The 18,773-nt window shown below is 41.0% G+C and overlaps 1 protein-coding gene across 2 annotated transcripts in view; it reads left to right on the top strand.

Annotated features, from left to right (window-relative positions):
* The window catches only part of LOC114448360 (mannosyl-oligosaccharide 1,2-alpha-mannosidase IA), a 150,748-nt gene that overhangs the window by 33,267 nt on the left and 98,708 nt on the right, over nt 1–18,773 (top strand). The gene's annotated exons all lie outside the window — the stretch shown is intronic.

The raw sequence follows: 18,773 nt of genomic DNA, 5'->3' as shown, positions 1-18,773 counted from the left end.
TGAGACAACGCACAATGTGGTTATTCGGTATAAAAAAAAAAAAAAAATCAAATATACCTCCCATGCCAAATATCCATTTGTATATTCATAGCTATGTCTGATAGGCTCCTCCTCTAGTAAGTCGATGGTGCGTTATTCTTTATTCTGATAAATTATAAACTCTCCCAAACCTCAATTGAGGTTACAAATATGGCACACACTTGCTGAATGTCAAGTGTTTTTTCATCTAATGCAGTTTTGGCTTCTCTCAAAGGTCAAAAGCCTGCAACAAAAATCAGTTGATATTCTGCACAGACATCCCCAGTATATGTCTGTGCCTATTCAGCAGCAGGTTGTCTTGAAGGCAAAGACGCCAGGCTGAAGAAAAAGCTACTGGTACAAATGCATGCTGTTATTACATATGTGATGCTCGCAATCCCAGCCGAACTTCCCTTGAGTCAGGTATCGATTGTTAAGATGCTCCGGGGCATTTCTCTGTGGGAGTGCTAATGCTCTGTATTGTCTGAAGAGATGACTGTGTGTACCAAGAGGGGCCCGTACTTTATCACTCATACATGAAAATATCTTGTAAAGCCAGACTGTTCCTTTTCTTTTTAATCAGAATGGAAATACCATCCCCTACCTTTCCAACTGTGGGAAGTGTCTCTGCTTTGAAAGCGCCCTCCTGGCAGAGGATAGATATAGCTTTCCACTCTGCCACTCACTCTGTCACATGGCTGCCATTTCCTCCTCGGGGTCTCCTCTCTTGAGAGCTGGCCTGTCAGCCGCAGACGATGCGGGTTAGAGGTGTCAGATTTGACTGGGATATGGAGGAGGTGGAGGAGCAGGGAGTTGGGAGAGAGAGGCCATGCTGAGGTTATCAGCTGAAATGAGGATGATTACCCTGCTGTGGCACGCACACAAAGGTTTTTTTTTTCTCTCTTGCTAAGTTATTCTCAGTGGAGTTATTATCTTCAGGCACCACCGCATGAACTGTTTTTGTTAATGGAAGTGAATTGGCCTTTATAGTCAGCCGAGCATACGGTGGAAGTCTTTACCTATTTAACCTCTGCCAGCTGTGAGCCTAAGTGATGAACCGTGAAGCAGTGAGGGAGTACCTCTCTCAGGTATTAACGTTACTGTCCTTGCAGCGTCTCTCAGAGATGTGGAGAGCACTTCGCACAACTTGAGTCTTCTTCAACTAAAACTGTGTAAACCGAGCACATACACACACACATTCACACACCAGCTCCACCTACCACCATAAACAATCACTCTGGCAGTCTATTTAGCTGATGGATATGGTATTGACTTTATGGGCTCTTGCTCCATCTGCAATAGGCTGACATGGTTGGTTTGCTGCGTTTGTGGGGAGTTAGCTGAGGTGGATAGATTGACTTGCGTATCGATAACTCTCTCTTCTTGTCTGTGGGTGGGTGTTTTATGGCTGTAGGAAAGCAGGATGCTGAGGTTAGGGAGGAGAGGGCCTGACAGGAAAATCTGGGCTTTATCATGGAGAAGTTTTATGTCTCAGCTAGAAACAAATCACTCATCTCATTGGCTTGTTTGTCAACATCGTAGAGGTTTTTTTTAGGATTTCTTAATATTGGATGGTTAGATTAGACATGATGAAACTTTTAATGGTCCCACCGGGCAATTTGAACATTTTAAAAGTTTAATGGCTGAGGATTTGTTTTTTAGAGTTGTGTATAATATTTTTTAGCTTCATCAGGAGAAAAAATAATAAAAAAACCTTTATTGTTTTTAAACTTGCTCCCACTTGTTTTGTACTTTTTGAAATCAAATTTACTCTGTTTTGCTTGTGCTGTTCTTTTCAGCCCAGCATTGCTAAAAACTTGACTCATTGGCACTTTGTTAAACCACTCAGGTGCTGGCTAAGGCCTCTGCTCTAATATCAGGCACTGACTATGCATTTGTCTGAATTCCACTGTGTCTCCTTTGTAAAAGTTATTGATGGGGGCAGAGAAAGTAGATGCAGTGTACGAGTGAAACGGCCTTAGCTTTTGTTTTCACACCTCACACAAACTCTTAATGGCCTTATTGGATCAATTAAAGGTGCTCACTAACTTGTGATTTAGCCAGCCTTCATTAGCTTATTGAGGTCGTAAATAGGCTTAGTCTGTGAGTGTGTGTATGTTCATAAGGATTAACTGCAACATTGTTTTTTTATCTTTTCTGCTTATCTTATTGACATTTTGGGTTTGTGTAATCGACTCACACTTAAAGTCGGGATAAGTGGGAAATATTACCACTTAAGCTCTGTGGTAGTAGTAATGTATAATGTGCCTTTAGTGACTGTAGATTGTGTTCCAGATACCCTGGCTGCTGGTGCTCTTGAGGGCTCAGATCCACGTCACACGTCCAAAGGCAGACAAACATGTACAACACGCTTCTCATGTTTTCACACAGAAATCAAGTCTGTACCCAGACTTGCAGAAGGTTTAATGATGCCTAGCCCTCTGCTATTAAAAAAATATGGTAACATAACTTAGGCCACACCTGCTGTTCAAGTCAGATACACATTTAATTGACATTTAGATAAAAACCATTTCATCTAAGTGTTTATTGACACATAAAATATTTACCAAATGTCAAACCTTTACTTTAAACAGGCCCTGGCATTTGGTGCATGCCTTTTTGGATTTTCAGGCTTTAATGTGACTTGGGGGATATCACTCAAACGGATGACAATATTATGACTGTAGATGGCTTTGAAATGTGCAGCATATATGATGCTTTTAATGTTGGTTGCTTCAAATAGCAGACTGGTCTAGTCTTTGCTGTTGTAGTGGTATTATTTTGTCGTAGTTGCTCCACATTGGACAGATTATTGACAGGTTTAATATAACAGTCTTTATGCTGTTGAAGCAGAAAATATCTCACAGTGATGTACTGAGAAGACAGAGACTGTGATTGTGACCCATGACCACCTTCATCTACTGCTCACTCAGCCTGTGCAACTTAGATCAGTCCTTGTCTCCATGGTACACACTTCTGTAGTGCTCACTTTATCCAAACATTGCTGCGACTTATATTTTCAAATATGGTAAAAATATATAACATTTTGCACCATTGTTTTTATTCAATTTTCCATTTCTTTCTTTTTAAAACACGCTAATCCATGCCCATGTTTTATCCGAAAGCAAGTCACTCTGCTTTCTAGTCATGCTTTTGTGCATTTGTTATGAATGTATTCCGAAAGTTTTAGCAGTACAATATTTGGTAGTATTGTCACATCCCAGAACTGTGTTTTACTTCTTTCTTTTTACATTATATAGTTAGCAGGAATTGACCAGTTCATAAATGACAAGCCTATTATCAGACACAAACCCTTCCTAAGAAATCTTAGATATTGTTGGAGACTTGTTAGAAGAGCCTCGATGAGTCTAAGTTTATGCATCAGTAAGAAACCACGCTGGCTTCCCAGCCCCTTGTGTCAATCATATCTGCACTCGTGACTGGCTTTCATCTGAATCTTTTATAGTGCAGCCGGCATCAAAGATTCACCAAAATGATAAGTGCTGCTGCGGCCGTTACAGTCCTACGAGATGATAAAACCTTTGTGACAGGCATTAGGCGTTTTACACAAGACCCATTCACCACAACAAGCAGCGCCTCTGTTAATGAAATTAACTTGTGGGTGTCAATAAGTCTGCAGTTCAGTCAAGGTGAACTGAGGCCAGAGGCGGGAGTCAGTGGAACACGAGCCAGGGAGGAGATGTTTTTTTTTTTTGGATGAATCATGCAAATAATCCACTGTTGTCTGTACTGTAGAGGCTCAGTTTTTGTTGTCGCTTTAAAGTCTGGTGTCTTGGTATGCGTGCTGCGTATTAGTAGGCCAAATGAGATTAAGCCAATTCAAAAAGAGCTCGTTTATTGTGTGTAAAACTCCCACAAGCCACCCCCGCTCCCCATAGCAAGAGAAGCTTTTCATATCCATTTTGAGTAAAAAAAAAAAAAGTGGGTTGAGAATTAGCACACTACCTGTGTTACTGCACAACACACATATACTGAGAGCTTCCCTTTTTTAATGTTCTTGTACACCTAGAAGACAGATGTCTATGATGTTATCTCTGTTTTACAAAGGGAGACAGAGGTAGCATGGCAACATGAGGGCAATCGACAACACAATCAGACAGCAACAGCCAACCATTTCACTACTTCCTGAATTCTTAGTTATTCCCAGTGGTTATTCACTATCCGCCTTCCATCCTAGCTATACTCTCCTGTTGGCAATTTGTCCACGTCTGCTCCTGCGATTCATCAAGCTTGCATCCCACACTGTTTACAGCCAAGCAGGTCTCAGATGGACAGAGAGTAAAACAGACAGTTTGCGAGGGAGAATCAAAGATAAACAGTTGTGGGCTGTTTATAGTTTACGAGTTTGAAGGGGAAGAAGTTTTACGATGCAGAAGTGGAAGTTCAGCCCTCTGCAAAGGCACCAGCGTTCTGACATTTTAACTAACAAGGCAGAGCAGCCGAGTAGAAGGGATGAGGGCGCTCATGCATGCTCATCTCTCATCAGGGCCTTCTTCAGGCTCTGCAATCCAGCACAAACAAGCATCCAGCTTGAGCCAGACACAGACCACTGAGAGACCACCTAGCTCAATTCAATTTGTGGTGTTAGTACATGTTCTGTGTATGCACCAATGTATGTCTTACAAAATATGCATTACGCCCACTTGGTGTTTTTTGGACATATGGTAGGAAATCTATTTAAGGCATTTATGTGTGAATCAGTGGAGCCTTTAGAGGAAAGGAACAGAAAATGCATTGAATTGCATCCTGCGGCTCTTTGGTTATTTGCTTGTGATCCGGGCCTGCGTTGACTTTACAAACAGGCTGGGTCAGTCCTCGTATTTATTTGACACCCTTGTGGACTGTATATTTCTTGAACACAAACAGCTTTAATATGGGTCAAATGAAGACAGTGCCCAAAGCAAAAGAGGACTGTTTGCCTGTGTGCGTTTGATAAAGATGGAGAGGGAAGGGATGGCCAAAAATAGGGATAGAAAACTACAATAGTTAAAAGGTGCATGTCAGCAAGGAACATGTCAAATTTGCCAAACAGGAGTTGAGAGAAGGTGAGACGTACAATGTTTTTTTTTTTATCCTATATATCCTATCCTAATTCTTATGGCAGCCAGTGACAACACAAAACACCCTCAGGCTGAATAATCAATGATATGCTAATTAACACTATATCAACAAATCTGCAGTTCCTCTTGCATACATTTGAGTCTTGATATATGTCCTGCTTACTGAAGAATGGGGGAGTGTGGTAGCACAATAATGCCTCTCTGCAGAAAATGGAAATATGCAGTTTTGGACTCAAGTGGCACTTGCCTTTGAGTGTGAATAAAAATGCTAACCAGTGGCTTTTTTTCTGTTTCCCTGAATTTGCTGCTGCCTGTGATTGCTGCCTCTGCGGTGCCTTTTCAACAGGTAATGTGATTTTTTTTTTCTCCCCCACCTCTTTCTGTGCCTCTTTCTCCTTCTATTACCCTTATCTGTGTTATTCTGCAAGGTTCTGACCATTCAAATGACAGTGTCAAAGACAGCCGTAATCACAGTTATTTATTAGATTTGACCTCTCTAGGATTTGAAAGATACATATATTATTCTACAAAACCTACTATATTCTCTTATATACTTATATTCTCTCCTGCTCTCACAGTGCAGGAAGTGTTGTGTTTTTTTTCTGTCACATTGTTTGGGGCACTTCAGTGGAATAAGCACTGCTGCAGGACTTTCCACAGCCTTATAGAGGCTTTATATTTTTGGAGTTGTCCGCCTAAAAATAGAAAAAAAAAAGCAGAACATCTGACTCCAGCAGAATCCAGCGGTTGCTTGAAGAGATCTCCCTAGCCTGTGTGGTGCTCAGTCAGAACAACCCCGCTTTAATCCCTCGAAGCCCATCTGTTGTCTGTATCTGCGTGTGTGTGCATGTACGTGGATGCCACGCTGCCCCCATTCACAACTGTCCATATTTCAAATCCTCTGGCGGCCCTTTGTGCCAGATTGCTCCCCCTGCAGCCTTGTTATTGCCGCTCCTCCTCCTTCCCCTTTTTACCCTCTCTCCTCCTCTGACATTTTATAATCCACACATTTCATTGTCTTAAGCCTTTAATAGTGTAAGCTATCCCTCTCCTACTGTATTTGTTTCTTATGACCCTGTTTCCATCCTAACCGCCACCTCTTTCCTCCTTTCTTCACCCTCTCTCGCTGCTCTCGCCTCTCTTTCCTGACACTGTTGTTTTCCCATCCGTCGTGGCAGGATAAATAATTAAAGAGATTACTCAATATTTTCCATCTGTCTGTCGGGTGGTTTCCAAAGGATGCGATATTTGTAGCTGTGTTAAAGGGCATGACGTGATGGCATACAACATCTCAGCGGTGGCTCTTTTCTAGGCTGTGCAGCGGGTCTCACACTGTAACAAGTGATGTGATGATGCATTTTCATGCAGGTGGTGCACTTTAGCATTTAGGTTTGGTGTTTCTGCTGCTGTCTCTCTAATGTTTACATCAAGTCTGTTGTCACCACCCTGTTTTTGTCTCATATTTTGTTTGTCGGTACTGCATCATGAAATCCCTCAAGAGGCTGTTAATGCACTCCAAATGTCAAAACGTGACCAGTCCTGTTACCCTGAATGACTATCTTGTGTGAGTGCCTAATGCATTATAAAGCATGTGTGTGTGTGTGTGTGTGTATATATATATATATATATTTCTCTCTCTGTGTGTCTGCTTTTGTCTGAATAACATGATCTGGACCAGGGTCATTGCAACACATACGGCTAGCTTGTCTCTGCCTCCATAATGTGTTTAGATGGAGGCCGGAGATTATGAACTGATTAATTTGCAGGGAAAGATTTCGGGGGGCCAAAGGAGAGGCAATGGCAGTGAGTTAAGCATCTGGGATTATCCAGACTTAATGGAGGGAATAAAGCAGCCTATGGGTGGCGATCCGCTTTTCATCCGTGCAGATTTCCATCACATTGACGTGTAATGTTGCACAGCAGGAACCTGCAGTGCAACAGGCCACTAGATGGCAAAACTCTCAATTGTTCAAATTTTAATTGATCTTGAAGATTGTGTGATACTTTAAATTTATTAAGTGTTTCATAAGTACAAATTGGAACGCTTGTGGTTGCCGCAGTCCTTAATTATAACTCAAACTTAAAGTGAAGGCATGAAATGCTTCTGTGAGTCAGGTAGACTGATTTTCTTTTGCGCAAATAGTGTGTATTTCCCCACACTGTGGTGACTTTCATGTCGTTTAGCTAGACTAAACCACCCTGGAATCATTCACCATCATCAATCAAAAGGAGTCATGGGGCAATCCTGTTTGTTGTCTTGACTTTGAGCTCTAAGCTTTGAAGGTTGATTTATACACCATCCTTGATGAATGAACTCTTTCAAGACTGATGAGCGTTAATAAGGAAAAGCAGACTGCTGACCTCATCCGCTGCAAACGTAACACTCTTAAACTGAGTGGATATCCGACAGTTCAGACGGTTTCGTCGCAGCGCTGCCTGCTGTGTTTACTGTGTGTGTCATAGGGGAAGAAGACGTTAACAGTGGGCGGGTGGTTTATGTTAAGATGCTTGCATGTGTTTTTTAGATGCCTGTGGGTGGTTTAATCTGTGCATGTATGTGTGTGAATGTCCTTTTTTTTAATGCAAGTGTGTATGCAAAAACAAAAGTGCTCATCTGTATGGCATGTGAAGTGCAGCTCTGTGCAGCTGGTCTATGCATGCGCACCCTAGGGCCAAAGAATTCAAAGCAATCCATCGTTTTCATGCCGGGAGTCCTTGAAGTCCACAGTGTATGCCCTTGTAGGTCGCATCATTGAAAGATTTATGGTATTTACTATACTCTATTCCTCCTATGGATGGTGATGAATACCCCCAAGACTCAAGCAGGCATGTGTCTGTTCACCTTTTTGCTTGATAAAGTTATAAACCCTCCTTATGTGACCTTGGTTCTCTCAGGCCAGGAGAGATCCAGCCATATTGTTCACTCACTGCATGCCTTGAGCATGTTACACATTTTGTCATTTTAATGTTGATCTAAGCATGTATCACGTTAGAGAGAGAGAGAGAGGTAGTGCAGAGGAAGAGGGAGCCACACAGTCATTGAGCTCAGCATTTTTTTGTTTATTTTTTTGCTGGAGAAGCTGCGGACACCTAACAGCTGGTTGGGGAGGAAGGCATGGTCTAAATTTCCCAGGTGTCTCTGTTTCCACTCACAGCGACCTGTTCTGTCAGCATTAAGGAACACTACCTCTCTCTGCCTCCGCTCTCTGTGCCCACCTGCAGTCATTTTAGTCTGTGATTGTCTTGAAATTGAAATATTTTTGACCCTTGGCCACAAATGTTAAAAAACAATTAGTTACTAGTTGAATTAATTAATTTTCTGCACAAATAAGCAGAAATTTCTACTTTGAATTATGTTTTTAATGTTTTTTTTTTTTTTTTTAGAAAACAGATACTTTACTTAAGGGGTGTTATCATTAAAGAAGCACTTCACGTGAATAAGTTCTCCTCTAATCCCTTCAAAAGGTTCCACCATTTTTAATTACTCTTGCATATTTCTACCCTGATGTAAGAGCTTTGAAAGAACTCTTCTTCCTTAATGAGTCTCAATATTGTTCACAGGAACAATGGAGGTTTTTAGGGGATCATATCCACGCTGCCTTCTCCTTGCCTCTGCATCTCCCTCTTCGATCTGATAACAGTCTTATCTCAGTGCTGCCCTCTCTCAAAGAATAGTGCAGCCTTTCACTTCACAGCTCTCTTTGGCCTTAGATCTTTCTCCTCAAAAATGTGATTTCCATCTTTTGAGGATCATTTGAGGATTTGTACCTGGAGGCGGGTGAAGACTTTGTACACTGTGCCATGGTTGATTAGTGGAATGGAGATATTGTGTCCTATTTAATAAAGTGCAAGTTTTATCTTAGTTTGTGTGTGTGTGTGTGTGTGTGTGTGTGATAGGAGGGGGTTTAGAACATTTCCTTGCTCCTTAGCGTGAGGTGAAAAATAACCAGTCACACCTGACCAACATTTACACTGTGACGTTTTCTTGTGTTTATTTTAATCTTCTCAGTGTGCTTCAGAGGCTTATTGCATTGTATTCATTTATTCTGCTAACATGTGATGTTTAATTATATTCTGTTCAGTTGGCAGTTTGTGGCTCAGTGGGTCGGTTGATGTTTTGAACACCAAATTACTCGTTGTGGTTTGACAAGTGCTCAGTTTGCTGCTTCTGAAGCTCCAAGTGTAAATCAAATGCTCCATTTTGTTCTTTCTTAGTAGTATTTATTTTTAAGTGTTTAAGTCTTACTTTTAACTATGGGAAATTGAACACGCATCCCTTCTTCAAAGTGTTAAGGCAATTAAAATGGTTGGTGTTTATCTAACTGCATGCCCTCCTGAGGTCATGTCACTAATCACATGTAAAATCGTTACCATGGTAGCCAATAAAATGGCACAGATTGTTCCTTACTGTGAAAGGAAACACAAGAAAACAGTGGCTGAAAATGTTTTAAATAAGTATGAGATAAAAATAGTTTTATTTTAAAACAGCCAGTGTGTTTTGTGTGACTGTAGAGGAGAGCATGACTTGACATAGTTGTGAAGTCTACTTCCGGGTTCCCTGGATTAAGGACCAATGAACTCCAGCCTGTAACAGGATGGGTTTGGTGGGTTGGCTGTGTGTGCACTTGCGCATCTCCACTATGTGACATATCTCACAAAAGGTGATTGAAAAACCAGAACGATGTGGATCTGGTGCAAGCATATCATAATGAAAGATGATGACAGTGAGGGCTGTGACGTGCACGCTGTGGTTTGCTGTGGAAGAATCAATGCTGTGATTGAATGACTGGCTGTCATCTCTCCCTGTCCCTCCTGAGGTGTAATTACTGAGGTGGAATAGCTATGTTTCTGCAGGTCATAAATCCCTAGTCTCACCGCTCAATGACAGTGATGGTGACCAAGACCAGTGGAGCATATTCGCTGTGGTGGATCTGCAGTTCACACCCAACTTTTATGGATTTAAATTAAACCCTGATCTATTTCAGCTGCATGTTTATGGCTCACATGTGATTGATTTGGTGGTATGGACAATAAGTTGTGTGGCTTTATTGTGTAATTATTTGAAGAGGCTGCATCTTTCCTGACTAAGCTGCTTCAGAGTCAGCTGAATTCATGCAATATAATGTTTGACGTCATTTCTAGAGGTGATCGGGCCTTAATTCACGTCTAGATAGTGCAGTAGAAGTTGTTTAAAATTTAAAATTAGGTCAAATAAAAACACACCACAGAAGCTAATATATTGTGTATAAAATAGTTGATCAGGTTTTGCTTGCATTACACCGGGGATCTACAACACTTTGGGTCTGATACTGCCTCAACTTTGATTCCCATGATTAGATGGTGTAGGTTTTTTTGCATTCAGTTTTATTCTTTGCAAGAAGCTTCTTCTAAGTCAGCCTCTGAGGAGTTGTCTTAACTGCAGTTAAACAGTATGAGCAGCACAGTCTTCAGAGTGCTGCATATGATAGATACTGTACTGCACTGTATCTTGTGCTCTTATATATAAATAATGATGGTAGAAATCAGACAAGTGTGGAGCCTCTGCGTGCTGATCTGGAAAGTCCCAGTTTGCATTTGAATCAAACTACCTCTCCTTATCCTGAGTCCTATCCTCCTTATCCCCTCCTTTTCCTCCTCCTGCGTGTTTGTAATCAGTATTCAGCAGCCAGAAGACAAAGTGTCACTGAGATCAGCGTCGTTAAAAAGACAACGCAAGTGGCCCGTTTCCCCCCTGCCCTAATATACGTGGACGGTTTGACCGTATCATGTCCTTGTTGTGTATGTAATTAGTGTGGTTGCAAAAGGTGCCATGCACTGACATTGTGTTCAGCAGTGCACTACTAATGCCTTGACGAAATATGGTAACACATCTCAATCATTCTGACTTGGTGATGGTAGAGCATGTGCTTTGGAAAAGTAAGGTCAGTGGTTCAATTCCAGCTGTCTTCCTAAACAGCAGCAAATGGTGCTTTTACAACCACACAGGTGTTTCTTCAGGAACTCCACATTCTACTTTACATTTAAATGTCTTTGTCTTTGAGAGTTTGGTAGTATGTGTTTCCAGTGGCAACTGATGGTGAAATTTATTGGGTGGGCTAACAAATGAATTATAGCCATAGAATAGGTAGTTAAAGTAAAAGTAATGTTCTCATTCACTTGCTCACACACACCCTGTTTGACATATTTTCACAGGTAGAATGACTGGATGACATGCACAATGATGGTTCTGAACTCTTATCATGTAGCTAAACTGGACCCTGAATAAAACAATGAACATCAGCACAACATTACAGAGGCCAGACAGGTGGCTTCTGTCCGATAAACAATTTATAACCCGGGGCCTAACCTAAAATGGTACCTGTCAATCATTTGCACCCAGAAAATACATATTTACGTTCCTAATATGACTGAAAAGTCATATTCAGGGACAACAATGGACAAAAATGAGTGATTCTTGACCTATGGAATCAATAAACTATCCAACTAGCATTGAGAAATTGATGATATAAACACATCTACCACTACCAGGAACCTTACTGCACAGCAGAATAGGGACTTCAAGGAGTCAGTAAAAGAAAGACAGAGCAGACCAGAGCACAGGCTTCAGTCCATGGGACTGGTTAATTGTTAAGTAATGTGTTAACATTTTATAGTAAAGGTACAATTGACAAATAATGCTGAACTCATGATGTGTTGAAATAATGAAATATATAGCAATAATTCCTATTGAACATTTTGAATTAACAAATGAAAATGGTTTTATGTGATTACACATTTGTAAAGGAATGCATTGTTTCACTGGTTCCACAAAGGCACGGGTCGCTATAACGGAGGTGGCCTAAAAACTGAACAGAAAATGTTAATGAAAAACAAATTACTGTTCATCATCACTGAACAATAATAGACTTTCAGTAAAGAACTTGTGTTGCCCCCAGCTAAAATTATATTGTAAAACTCACTTCTGGTTTTCACCACTTGACTTCAGGTAATTGGACAAACCTGGGTGGGTACACACAAATGTGTTTCTCCGCAGTAGTACGTACCTTTTTGATGTGAGACATTTTGCAGAAATTTCATCTTCAGTCTTAAATGTCACTCCTAGACAAATCCTTTTTGTTCTACATTAGCGCAAGTGATGCTATTTAACCTCCCACCTCTCCCTCTCTTGATGATGAAACGCTTGAATTCATCTTTGAAGATGGCCGGTCGTTGTCGGGAGAGTGAACCCCTCCTGTTCCTCTTGACTTTGAATTAAGTTGAAGTCACTCTGATAATCAGAGGACAATCTGATTCTGTTGCTGGGCCGATACTAAACCTACAGCCATCACATTTACATTTACATTACATTACTGCATATTTATTCATAGCGTACTGTCATGGTGGGGCCTGAGTGGAATGACGGATGAAGCTAATGCATCTTACTGAGAGATGGATAGAGGAGCAGAATCAATAGCATCTCGAGGCCTTTCACTTTATGCAGAGGATGTAGCTGGATGCAAAGTGTGCAGTGGTACCAAACACACCAAAGGCAGAAAGAAGAAGTTACTTCATGTGATTGAATAATTGACAGCTATCCTCACATACTGCCCTATACTAAGTCCGCATTACATGAGCAGTCATACTTAGTGTATTTTTGACAAGTTGCTCCACGTCATTCAGAGCCTTCATGTCCTACTAGAATGATTAAAGGGCAGCAGCAGGCATGTGTGGGCTTATTGCTCAGACAGGCGTGATGTTCTCTGATGTTCCCATCCAATACTTCACTGGGTCATGAGGGGATGGCATAGACTAGGCTAAAAGAGAAGCAGAGTGAGTCTCTGGCGACTTTAACTCCTATAAAATTCACAGGAATGAAATGAGACACCAATGAGACTGAAACGCAAATGATAAATTGGGAGGCATGGAGTTGATGGGTTATGAAAGACAGACAAATCATTTACTGCATGTATTATATCTCACAAGCCATAAACATCAAATCAGAATGATAAAAGAATTTTAAAAAATCTTATCTACCACCGTATATTGTTTTTCTCCACTCACATTAGCTTTTTTCCTTTATGGAAACAATGAAGCCACTCAGGCTTCTTCAGTGTGTTTATGTTACCCTTTCAGGCCATGTAAAGTGGCTTAGGCGACCCCACGGTGATAGAGGTGTTTTTATGCTTTAAGAACCTCTCTGCCTGTAGTCTCCCTCCAGCCTTAAAGACCACACATGCAATCTTCCACATACACGCTCCTCAATCACTGGGCTGTAAGTCACGGCAGTGAGGCCCTGATTGGGTGGACGAGTGTGGGAGGGCAAAGTTGTTACCATCTTAAGTGGGGAAGATGAATTGTGTCGCAGATGCGGTTGTTTATTTTTTCGGCTTTTATGGGGCCATGGGGACTGCTGGTGTCTGCCTGTCTGGGATGTTTGCTAATCAGTCTCAGGATGAAAGCGAAGGGGTGTGTGTGTGTGTGTGTGTGTGTGTGTGTGTGTATGTATGTGCTGGTGTTTGTTTGTGTTTTTATGGATCATACTAGGTGCTATAGCAAGCAGCCTCTGTTTAGCTTGTCATCTCACATCATTTTAGAAATACATACATTGTTGAAGAAGCTCAGGTGTGTCTCCTTCTGTTATACTTATCCTTGCAGTGGTAGCTGCACGCTGCAGCCTATTAAATTTGTCTTTAGTCAATTAAACATGCCTTTTAATCACTTCTTCAACTTTTTAACAGACTGAGATCCCCAAGGTGCAGTTTAATTTTACCTCCTCCACAATTTTGCTCCTCCTTCCATATAAATTACCCAGAGTGCCTGTGATGCAGACAGGTAAGACACCATGTTTGTGGATACAAAGCGTCCTCCTGTGCATGCACTGTTTCTGACTTTTTTGTATGGTTCTCAAACTGTGGCTCCCTCTAGTGGTACGCGGGTGAATTTTTTAAAATGTATTTTGTAAAATAATTGCTAATTGATTAAAATGTAAAAATACTACTACAAATAAATGATCTGAACCATGATAATAACGCACATGCGATTTAAAATAAGCCAAAAAATAACAACTAGCCTTTCATAAACGTTTGGACACGTCACACCACTAACCTAAGCGCTGGTAGCTGGCTGCAGGAAGCACGAAATAGCACGGAAGAGCCAAAGCCACAGTGTATGTGGTGATGTTCTTGGCAATAAAACCACTGGATCTCAACACTATCTTCCAACTACTGTATGTTGTAAGATGTTCTCACATGCTGGTGTGTCTGTGTGTGTGTGTGTGTGTGTGTGTGAGAGAGAGGAATGCAGTTTTCAGTTATGTTCTCACATGCTCACATGCATGTATGTGAATGAAATGCAGTTATTACACACAACACTGGCTTTAACCGTTACTTCAAGCCATTTTATGTGGATTTTACACCTGGCTCTGCTTTTTGGGGCAGCTTTACCACTTTTTTTTCTTAAACTTCTCTCCATACAGGTGTAGGTAATTCAATTGGACTTGATTTCTGCCAGTGCCTGCTCGTGCATTAGGGAAATTACTGCCATAGTCGTAAAATGGAATTGGGCACTCATGTGATAGTGTGATCTGTGTATGAGTATAATTTATACGTACGTGTGAACAGCGCTATAAAACTGAGCCTAAGTGCATGCAAATTAAGCCAAAATGATTCAGATTGAAACCAATGTGTTTTCTCTGTGCACTTTTTCTGCATCACATTTGCCTCAAAAGTTTCTGCTTGTTTTTTTTTTTGTTTATCCTGTGGGCTTTCTGCTGCTCTGTTCTTTCCTTAATAGTCAGCTATTTGTACTGTTTGTGCTTCCAGAAACTGCTACTATACTACACACACATCTTCTTTTTCCTGAGAACAAGCCAGCAATTTCATTAGCTTGAAGTTGTACCTGATGTTTATCCTTTCAGTTGTTTCTTTGAGGAAATGAGAACAGAATTGTATGTGTTCAATGCCCCTTCTGGACAAAAAAAACTTCCTTTTAAGAATTTTAAGATCATACTGTACAAGGAAGGTCAGGCTACAGGACAGAGTGTCCCAGTAGTCTGCATGCATCTGCCAAGAAGAAAACTGAATAGTGCATTGTGAGACCTCCCTTCAGGAAAATTAATTATGTTTGCGGTTTAACACATGATAAAATGCCCAGGAAATGAAGTATGTATCTGACAATCTCACAAAGAGTTACAAAAGGTCATCATAACAAGGCCTCACTGTTGATTGAGTGAGTTTTGTCATAATTTTCCAAACATCCATCCCTTTGGTTGTCCATTTTACTGTAGCTCCTAATAGCTACCAGTTTACATTCACAAAGAATTCACATTCAAAGCTGAAGAGACCCCGGAGGTTTTCTGTTGCTCTCTCCTAAGTCTCTTATTTCGTCTTTTGTCCTCTTTCCATTCGTCTCTATCCTCTACGCTCTCCTCCTGTTTCCCTTGATATACATGCCTTCTTTTGAGTTCACTCTCGCTATCTCGCTCTTTCTTCTGTCTTTTTGTTCAACAGTAGAGGCGATCCCTGTGCCTATAGAAAAGAAAAAGAAAAAAGGGAAAAGAATCCAAGATAAGTCAGAAACCTGAGTAATTGTGCTACTCAGTTATCCTCCTCATGGACGCTCTAGAAAAAAAATGGACGAGGGATGACTTTGTCCAGGATGGGCTTGTTTCAGGACTTTGCCAGTATGTTTTTCGCAGGGTGAGATCAATGCTAACTTCATCTGCCCTCTCTGCCAAAGAGGGCCTGATGGAAATCGTGATGCTCCCACTTGACACAGAACGAGGGGGAGGGTGTGTGGGTGTGTGTGTTTGTGTGTCTGTGTTTGTGTGTGTGTGATAAGTTTATTTTCACATGTAGTTGACTCTGACAGATTATATAGAAAGGTTTGAACTTTTCTAGTATTTCTGCTTTGGGTACTTACGTAGGCCCCATGGGCCTGTCAGTCAAGGGCATGGTAGCAACACAAGGAGAAGCTGCCCCATGTTATAGCATGTTAGGCTTTAGAATTCATATATCTACATGTATCTGTTTTTCACAATTGAACTCACATTTTCACATTTAGGCAACTGACCGTGTAGCCTCTTGTTGAATGTCCATGTCTTGATTTTGCTGATTTTAGAAAAAAGCAAAGCTTATATTGATGTGTTATGATTGATTCTTGCCTTTGTTTTGCTTTCTCATGCCTCAGTATGTAAAGAAAGAGAAAAACTCATTGAGTAATTATACATAGACACTATGTCCAATTAAAAAAAATCACAATAACTTGTTCTAAGATATAGGTGTTGTTGGCAAAGAAAAATAGCATTTTCAGGATTTTTACGAGCCTCCAGTCTCAGGGGAGAAGTAAACAGGTGAGGGGTAAAATGTGAAGTCTAGAGCAGCATGAGAGGTTTAAAGGTTATCAGCTGTATTGAAAAGAGCTTGTGCTGTTGTGGCCTTCAGGCTAGAACCACATATTGACCAGATATGGATCAGGCCTGGGTTTTCACCTCTGGTCAATGTCTGGTCAGTGAAACACATCAATTTGGAACAGTGTGTTTGGGTAGGTTTGGATTCAGCCCTGATGGCCATGGATCAACACAGGGGCATGATTGCTGCAGGAAGTGGAAATGCAAAGTTATCAAAATCTGTGAATCCAGCTCAGAAATAATATAGAATGTGTTGCCTTATGTGCTCAATGCTCACACAATCTCAGTTTTTTTACCCATTTAATGATCCGGCTTACAGACGTTTAGTATTGTTCACATCTCCACCCAGTGCTGCTCATAGACAGCAGCTAATTTAGATTGCACTTGATCATTTCTGTCACACACTTTCACAGCTTGACACAAGGGACATGACTCTGTACATATTTATCAGTCTCTTATTTACGATCTCTGATAAACTGCGTTGCTGTAGAGTCGACTACCTGCAGGTTCCACCGCTTACTCCTGCTTGCTGTGTAAATAATGCGAGTGGAGATGCAGACACCTGCCTCAAACCACTGCCGAGCGCATTAATAAAAAATGCTTCCTGCTCCTCTCTTGCATTCACTGTAGTGACTTTTCTCACATTTCCAAGCAGAAGTGTATCCTTCTCTTTGTTTCCTCTCTGCAGTGCCCTCACACAGGCATTCTCACATACAGAAGCACACAGTACAGTAATAACTAGAAGCCTCGGGGTAAGATCACAAAGTGGGGGGGTGGAGAAAGAGGGGTATAATGTAAGCCTTTCTGGGACTTATCAGCATTTCGCAGAGACACAGACACAAGAGTAAAAAAGCATTAGAATCCCATCACAAAGAGTAGGGCTGTGTGTGCTTGGCAAATATCTGAATCAATGGCATCTACGGTCTATAGAAGCTGGTTGTAAGCTGGAAATTGTGTCAGTGAGCATGTTGCTCTCAAGGCTGAAACCACTGAATGGTCATATGTGCTTATAGGTCCATAATGAGCTTTCTAAAGCAGAAAGCCTGCCCATCTGTGGGGAGTCATTCATGCAGATGACAGATGGGCAGTTAAAGGCCTCTGCCCACGTTTTTATATAGACAAATATTTCCTACCAAACGAAAATTTATTTTTAATTTTTCCTACTTTGTATTACCTCCCAAGCAGATCAGATAAACCAAAATAGAAGTAGGTAAGTGGAAATGAGATGAAATTGATGGAAGCGAAAAGCGATACAAACGGAGAATAGAAGACAGTCACGCAAGGGAAAACAAGCAAAATGACTAAAGGCAATAAAAATATAAAAAGATCAAGAGGTGAAACAATAATCTTGTACAAAACAGCCAAGACGGACCATTCAGTTGGTTTGAGTTCCTCCCTCCGTCTCTGTGGATCTTCTGTAATGGCCATGCTGAGATAAGCAAAGCATTGCACAGGCTCTAACTCATTTTCTTCTGCTCCCAGGACACATTTTAGGAGGTAAAACGAATTGGAACTTGGGCACAGAAAGCTTTTGTGAGGCACGGACCCGCTGTAACACCATGTTTGAGAACTCAGGGGATGGACATCCTCCAAATGTGCAGGAAACTCTCTAGTTTTACCTATAGACAGTGCTCAATTTGTGGCTCTTCCATGGAAATATGTGTAATATTTGAAATCACATTAAGTGTACTAAAGCCATTTCCTTTTGTGCCATGTTCGACAAGCTTTAATCCAAGGTCCTTCCTGTGCCGGGGCTGCATACATTTTCTTTGCCTGAATTGTTGTAGTGGCAATGAAGCTGCTTTCTACACAGACAGTGTTTCTGTGCCTAAACAAAAACGGTAGTTTGCAGACAAATGAAAATTAGGCTGGACTCAAATGCTACTGGATGGAATCATAGAATCTATATCTAATCAGAACAAAGGCACATGTTACAACAACACAAAGGCTCTTCAGGTTAAAGCATGTGCATGGAAAAAAAAGAGCCGGATTCATTTCAATGATGTTAGATAAAATGGTAGACAAGCCTGTTGTAGATGGGAAAAGTTGGCCTTGTAGCTGTTGAGAGTTGTGTTTTGCCATTAGACTTGGATGAACCTTGTTGACATCAGCTGTTTATTTTGAAGCTCTTATTGTTTAACTAAACCAGTTAATCCAGCTCTAGGCAGAGCAGCACACCCACTTGTCTGATAACCTTTAAAAACCATACACATGTTAAAGATAGAGGAGTCTAATTTCTGAAGAACTGCAGGTGCAAATGGTTTGGTTTCAATGCAAAACATGATCAC

Source organism: Parambassis ranga, chromosome 16 (genome assembly GCF_900634625.1).
Source record: "Parambassis ranga chromosome 16, fParRan2.1, whole genome shotgun sequence".
NCBI lineage: Eukaryota > Metazoa > Chordata > Actinopteri > Ambassidae > Parambassis > Parambassis ranga.
The sequence above is the reverse complement of the archived record's forward strand: the minus strand, read 5'-3'. Positions and strand labels throughout refer to the sequence as shown.